At 55.7% G+C, this 8,040-nt stretch overlaps 1 pseudogene; it reads right to left on the reverse strand.

The window, feature by feature from the left end:
- Window positions 1-812: 812 nt before the first annotated feature.
- Window positions 813-2,253, reverse strand: LOC147971006 (uncharacterized; annotated as a pseudogene).
- Between the last annotated feature and the right edge of the window lie 5,787 nt (window positions 2,254-8,040).

The following is an 8,040-nucleotide window of genomic DNA, read 5'->3' on the forward strand; positions in this document are numbered from 1 at the left end:
CTTAATAAAGGAAGTGTTGCATGACACCACACATATGTTACTCCCCATTGTGAAGGTATTAATATAGACTAGTAACACATGTTACTACTGTAAGTTACTCCCCACTGTGGCTAGTCTAAGAGCATCTCCAGCCGTTCGCTCCCCCAGGGCGCCGAAAAAGAGCCGCCTGGGGGCGAACAGGCGCTAGATTGGCCCGTGGGGGTGATCTAGGTCCCAGCCACGCCCCTAGACGCCGCCCCCAAGTCGCGACAAATTCAAACTTGGTCATTCCCGCTCACAAAAAAATGCCACAAGTCCGGCGATCAGCAGCCCAGTTCGGCGATCACCTTGCCACAGTTCGGCGCACAAAAAAAGAAAGGATGTGTGGGCAACACATCAAATGGCGGGGTCGGCCTCCGGCGTCGGCGGAGTCGGCGTGCGCGGGCTTGGCGGTGTCGGAGCTGCTTCTGTGTTGGGCGGCGTCGGCGCGGCTTCTGTGCTGCTGGGCGTCGTGGAGGCATCATCGCTCGGGCTTGGCGGCGGCGGCGGCGTTGGCGTGGGAGTTGGCGGCGCCGTCGACGACATCTGGTTCAGGATGAGGCCGTGCTCCGCCATGTACCACGCCTTGACCTGCTCGTCCATTGCCGACATGTCCGCCCCACCCATTTGGAAAGCCAGGTCGGTGTTCCTCTTCTTCGCGGCGACGTTGGTCCGGAGCAGGTCGAGCTTGACGGCGCTGTTCATCACCAACGTCGACCACCGCGCCTCGGTCTTCTCTTTTCCCGCTGGGCGACCCGGGTCTTGGCGTCGGCGAGGCAATGCTCAATGGACTCCTACACTCGCGCGGTAGCCGCGTCGGCGTGCTTCCCCTTCTTAGCCCCTTTGTTGCCTTCGGGGCGCCCGTCACCCGCGCCCGGTGTCGGCGCGTCTGGCTTGTACGTCTCCCTGGCCTTGGCGAGGGTGCACCGGACATCCGCCCACTTCTCGCACTTCTCGATCCACTTGAAGACGTGGAGGTACTTGAAGTCTTGGTCGCTGTTGTCCTGGCGATACATGGCGAACATCCGCAGTAGCTGCGCCGAGGAACAAATAGTTGGCGGGCGCGCACGGCGAAAAGAAGTGGGAGACCAGCGTGCCATACCTGATCCTCCATGCTAGCGCCGCTCTCCGGGCGAGCCGCGATCTCCTCGACGATCCCATGCCATTTGTTACACGCCGTTTGGATGAGCCCCCAATGGTTCGCCATTGCCTTCGACCCGTGCTGCATGTGGACGCCTTTGAAGTAGGGGCCGACGAGCTTGCGCTCGTCGAACTCGGCCTTGATGCGGTCCCAATACATGTCGATGCTCTGGTACGTGCCGGTGATCGGGTCGAGGCAGGCGACTTTCCACGCTTCGGTGAGGCACTTGTCCTCCTTAGATGCCCACTTGATGCGTGGCTCGCCGGTCCTGGCCGCCCCCTTCTTCTTCTTCCGTTTCTTCGCCGGAGCAGGCGTCAGCTCCTCCTCCTCCTCCTCCGGCTCCTCCTCGCCGTAGTCGAGCTCGCCATCCATGTCGTTGTTGAGGTCCATTGTGTCATCCTGGGTAGTGAACGGGGGGGAGGGGGACGCAGCGGGGCGGCCAAGCCGGCCGTGATGATGTCGTCCATGTCGGCTTCGGTCGCGTCGGTGTCACCGAGATGCGACGTGGAGGCTTGTGAGAAGGGCAGCGCGCCACGGCGGAGAGGGGGCGTCAGGGAGGATGCGTAGGCCGACGGTGGGTAGGTGTACGGAGGGTACTGCACGCCGGCGAAGGCGGGCGAGGGCGTCCGCTGGGCCGGGTGACCATGGAGGAAGGTGATGTTGGGGTTGAAACCGCCATGCGCGTCACCGTCGGCGTACCCCGGCGACGGCGTGCAGCCCCAGGGTTGCGGCGACGACGAGAAGCTAGCCGGTGAACCGACGATTTGCTGGCTCTAGGGTGCGTACGGGGCGTGGCCGCCGGGTGGATTCATCATCCCCATGCAAGCCGCCTCCGCTTGTTTGGCCGACCGCTCTACCTGCTCCGCCGCTGCCGCAGCCGCGATCGCCGCGCTGTCCCGGGCCTTCTTAGCGTTGGCCCTGTTCGGCCGGTCAGTGGTAATAGCCTCCTGGCGATGAACTTCCGCCCTCCAGTCAGCGTTGGACATGCTTGGGGGCTTGGACGGTGGCGCCCTCGGCTTCCTCTGCTTCGGCTGGGCGACGACGGCAGTCGCACCCGTCGCGGCGCGGGGGATCACGTATTTCTTCAGCGGCATGGTGGTCGGCTGGGAGGGGAGGAGGAGGAGATTGGCAGGAGGAATGAAAAGAATGAGAGGGAAGTCGGGGGGAAAGCGGGAAGAAACGACAGGAAAAGGCCCTCCTCTTGCCGAAGGAGCGGCCCCATGCCCCTTTTCGCTTGTGCCGGTGACCTCAGGTGCCCCTCAGCACGCCGGGTTTGGCTCGGGTGTGCCAGCTGTTATTTCGGTCCAACCCGATGAAAAACGGACTCCTAGACACGGCTGAACCGATTTTCGTACGTCGGCATTAAAAAATCGCCTCGGGGAGCCTCTTGGGGACGCGGCGGGAGATGCTCTAAGAGCATCTCCAACAGGCGCCGAACGCGCTGATGAAGCTATGTACCTAGGGTAGGGGCATGGACCTGTCCAAACTGACCTACCCAAGGACATCTCCAGAAGAAATCATCTTTCAATCGACTTGGAGGTGTTCCACTCGACAGACTCGAAGATACTCGACCAAGAAGCAACCACTCGACCAAGACCAAGCCACTCGACAGTCAGGAGATCTAAAGACACTCCGCATGCTAACGGTCGGTTATTAAGTAGCTTTTATGGTCATCATAGCACTTTATTACTAGCGTTACCAGTAACGCGCTTCCTTAATGTACATTGAACCCTTTGTAACGTGGGCTGGCTGGGGTCCTGGCGCACTCTATATAAGCCACCCCCTCCTCCGAGACAAGGGTTCGCACCCCTGTAATTCATACACGCATAATCCAGTCGACCGCCTCCGGGCTCCGAGACGTAGGGCTATTACTTCCTCCGAGAAGGGCCTGAACTCGTAAACCTTGCGTGCTTACAACTTCTCCATAGCTAAGATCTTGCCTCTCCATACTTATCCCCCTACACTACTGTCAGACTTAGAACCACGACAGTTGGCGCCCACCGTGGGGCAGGTGTTTTAGCGTTTTCTTGGAGGAGTTGCGATCTTTTCCGACCCGAATCATCATGGTTTTCGGCGGAGTTTTGGTGGAGGGCCGCGAGATCCGTCTCGGCGCGCTCACGTTCATCGCCGATGACTCCGCTTGGCTTCAGGCGGCTCTGATCGACGTGGACGCACTCCCTGTCCGTGGGGCAACGCACTTTAGCGCGTGCGTCCGCGGTGTTCTCCTGCGGCAACCTTCGACCCCCTACCGATCGGCTCCTGTGTTGTCCTCCCTCCCTGTATCCCACCGGCGCAAGCGCTCCGGTCAGTCGAGACTTCAACGGTGGGTGAGACACGCGGTGGCACGCCAGTCGGCCACCCCTCAAGTCGCGGCGATCGAGCCCGACGAATCCCTCTACGGCCTGTTCGACCTGTCGACTGGCTCCGCAGAGACCGCATCCGCGTGCAATAGCAGTGATCCGGCGGCGGAGGTTCTGATGGTCGATGGACCGCCCAGTCCTCCCGGTTTTCCCCGCACCACCGGAGGCGCGGGTGGAGGCGACCCGTCGCGTCCCCATGAGGAATATCTTCCCAAGCCTCTCACGTCGCTGCAGAGAGAAGAACTTCGTCGCCGGAACATGGATGCACTGCACACTCCTATCGTTGGAGAAACCCCCGAGGATTGTGCCTTGGAAGACACGCGCCTGGCAAACTTGGCCGAGCGCACTCGACTGGAGAACCTCCAGCGAGCACTCGATGAGCGTGCGTGACAACGGGTTCCCGAATCTAGTCGACGTCAGCTCTTCCCGCCCCCGCAGGTATATCGAACTTCGATTCAGAATTTAGCAGCTGCAGCCCGTATAGCAGAGTCGATTCAGCCTTCCCAGTCGGAGGCTGGCAGAGGCTTGCTGCAGATCAGAGCGTTACTCCGGGCAGCAGGAGACCAGAATTCCGCTGTTTCTCAGTCGCGGAACAGGATTCACAGCAAATCCGTTGCCGCGGACACAGTCCAGTCGGCTCATAGCCCAAGATCACCCCCGAGGCGTGAGGGACGTGGGGACCGGCGTAATCAGTATGGGAACCTTGAGCAATATGATCACCGATTCGATCATGATGATCGACGTCGAGTGCCCACCCCTCCCCCGAGGAGCGGGTCGTATGCGCCTCGACAACAGGATGACATGCGCCCTCGTACTGTTGGGCGAAGGATTCCAGTTGACTCCAGGGAGCCAGGCTTTGATGCGAGATCCATTCTCGTTCAAGGTTTGGTCGACAGGAATAGAGCTCACCGGGAAGGTCACGACAGAGATGCTCCTGCCAGCAGCAGAGCACATGTTTCAGGGCCAGAATGCTTTAGTAGAGCCATCAGGGCCGCTGTGATTCCTCCCAACTTCAGGTTGGCGACTGGAGTCAGCAAGTTCACTGGCGAGTCCAAGCCCGATACTTGGCTTGAAGACTACCGAGTGGCCGTCCAGATTGGCGGCGGCAATGATGAAGTGGCCATGAAGCACCTGCCTCTCATGTTGGATGGCTCGGCCAGAGCATGGCTGAACCAGTTAGCACCCAGCAGCATTTACACTTGGGAAGATCTCGCCCAAGTGTTTGTCACCACATTTGAAGAAACATGCAAGCGGCCGGCAGGGCTGACGGAACTGTGGTCTTACGTGCAGAAGCCGAATGAAACCTTGAGGGATTACATCCAGAGATGGATCACGTTGCATCACACGGTAGAGAATGTTCCTGACCACCAAGCAGTGTGTGCCTTCAAAGAAGGCGTCAAGTACAGAGAACTGAATTTGAAATTCGATCAGACCGGAGATATGTCTCTGAACCGGATGATGGAGATTGCCACCAAGTACGCTAATGGTGAAGATGAGGATCGACTCAGGAGTGGCAAGCTCAAATCAGTCGCCCAAGAAACCGGAGGAAATCCCAATCGGAAATAGAAGTGGAAAGCCGAGCCGGCTGCTCCTAGGGAAGCCTTAGCTGTAACCCAAGGAAAGTTTAAAGGGAAACCTAAAGGACCTTGGAACCCCAAGAAAGTTAAAGACCAGGACGGAAATGATGTGTTGGATTTGCCATGTCTCGTCCACACCAAGAAAGATGAAGAGGGTAAGTTCATTTACCCGAAACATACCACTCGACAGTGTCGACTCTTGATCCAGCAGTTCCAGGGCAAGCAGCCCAAAGATAAGGAAAAGGAGTCGGACAAAATTGAGGACAAGGAAGATAGTGACGACGGATACCCTCATGTCAATTCCACTCTGATGATTTTTGCTGATGTTGAAAGCAAAAGTCGACTGAAAGTTATCAACCGAGAGGTGAATATGGTCGCTCCGGCGACACCCAGTTATCTGAAATGGTCTCAGACTGCCATAACATTCGACCGGTCCGATCACCCAACGCACATCGCCACCCCTGGGAGGCAAGCTTTGGTGGTCGACCCAGTTGTTGAAGGCACTCGACTGACCAAAGTCCTGATGGATGGTGGCAGTGGTTTGAACATATTATATGCTGAGACGTTGAAAGGGATGGGCATTCCGATGTCCAGACTCAGTGCCAGCAACATGAGCTTCCATGGAGTCATTCCTGGGAAGAAGGCTGAATCACTCGGCCAGATTGCTCTTGATGTGGTTTTCGGTGATTCCAAGAATTACCGCAAAGAAAAGTTGACATTTGAAGTTGTAGACTTCCAGAGTGCCTACCACGCTATTTTGGACAGGCCGGCTTATGCACGCTTCATGGCCCGACCATGTTATGTGTATCTCAAATTGAAGATGCCTGGCCCCAAAGGTGTGATCACTATTATGGGCAATCGGAAGAAAGCGGAAGAATGTTTTCAGAAAGGTTCGAAGATCGCCGATGCTCAGATGGCAGTGGTGGAGTTGCAGGAATACCAGAAGACTACAGACCCGAGTGATTTGTTGCGAGCCAAGAAGCCCGCTATAGAATCAGCTTTTCAGTCGAATGGCGATACGAAGACAGCTCACATCCACCCGACCTACCCCAGCGCTGCTCCAACTCATATCTCGACAACACTCGACTCCAAATAGGAAGAAGCGCTCATCCAGTTCCTCCGTGAGAACTGGGACATTTTCGCATGGAAGCCTTCTGACATGCCGGGTGTTCCCAGGGAGTTGGCTGAGCACCTCCTAAGAGTCGACTCAAAAGTAAAACCTGTCAAGGAACATCTCCGACGGTCCGCCGTCCAGAAGAGAAAGGCCATTGGCGAGGAGGTGGCTCGGCTCTTAGCAGCGGAGTTCATCCGAGAAATCTACCACTCCGAGTGGCTCGCCAACGTTGTTATGGTCCCCAAGAAGGACAAGTCACTTCGCATGTGCACTGACTTTAAACATATCAATCGGGCCTGCCCGAAAGATCATTTTCCTCTCCCCCGCATCGATCAGATAGTCGACTCGACTGCGGGATGTGAGCGACTGTCTTTTTAGACGCCTATTTCGGGTACCATCAGATCCGTCTGTATGGACCTTACGAGATCAAAACAGCCTTCATCACTCCATTCGGGTGCTTCTGTTATGTTACCATGCCGTTCGGCCTCAAGAATGCCGGAGCCACATTCATGAGGATGATTCAGAAGTGTTTGCTCACTCAAATCAGTCGGAATGTGGAGGCGTACATGGATGATATTGTGGTCAAGTCACGGAAGGGTTCCGACCTGCTGACTGACCTTGCTGAAACCTTTGCCAACCTCAGGAGGTATGATATCAAGCTTAATCCATCAAAGTGCACATTCGGAGTTCCTAGCGGAAAATTACTCGGTTTTCTCGTTTCCGAACGGGGAATCGACGCCAATCCAGAAAAAGTCGGTACTATACTCCGAATGAAAAGTCCTGTGCAAGTGCACGACGTCCAGAAGCTTACTGGTTGCTTGGCCGCCCTAAGTCGATTCATATCTCGTCTCGGTAAAAAGGCATTGCCTCTTTACCGGTTGATGAAGAAGTCCGACAAGTTCGAGTGGACTCCTGAAGCTGATGCAGCGTTTGCACAGCTCAAAGCTCTGCTCTCCACCCAGCCGGTGCTTGCTGCCCTAATCAGCAAGGAGCCTTTGCTGCTTTACATTGCAGCCACAGGACAAGTCGTCAGTACGGTACTTACGGTCGAGCGGGAAGAAGAAGGAAAAACCTTCAAAGTTCAGCGCCCAGTATATTATATTTCTGAAGTCTTGACCCCATCGAAGCAAAGATATCCTCATTATCAGAAGCTTGTATATGGGATTTATATGACCACAAAGAAAGTTGCTCACTACTTCTCTGATCATTCCATTACAGTCGTCAGCGACGCTCCATTGTCAGAGATCCTGCATAACAGGGATGCAACTGGTCGAGTGGCAAAATGGGTGATTGAACTCCTTCCTCTAGATATCAAGTTTGAGGCAAAGAAAGCTATCAAGTCCCAGGCAATCACAGATTTCGTCGCCGAGTGGATTGAACAGCAACTGGCGACTCAGGTTCACTCGGAGCATTGGACCATGTTCTACGACGGCTCCAAGATGTTGAATGGTTCCGGTGCCGGAGTGGTGTTGGTCTCCCCCAGAGGAGAACAACTCAGATATGTTCTTCAAATCCACTTTGATTCCTCCAATAACGAGGCAGAATACGAAGCACTTTTATATGGGTTGCGCATGGCCATTTCACTCGGCGTCCGTCGCCTCATGGTCTATGGCGACTCAGATTTGGTGGTTAATCAGGTGATGAAAGAATGGGACGTCAGAAGTCCCGCCATGACTGGTTATTGCAATGCAGTGAGAAAGCTGGAGAAGAAATTCGAGGGGTTAGAGCTTCATCACATACCCCGACTGAAAAATCAAGCAGCTGATGATCTGGCAAAATAGGTTCCAAAAGAGAAGCCATTCCCAGCAATGTGTTTTTGGAACACATCCA

Source organism: Triticum urartu, chromosome 5A (genome assembly GCF_056163025.1).
Source record: "Triticum urartu cultivar PI428250 chromosome 5A, HENAU_Tu73, whole genome shotgun sequence".
NCBI lineage: Eukaryota > Viridiplantae > Streptophyta > Magnoliopsida > Poales > Poaceae > Triticum > Triticum urartu.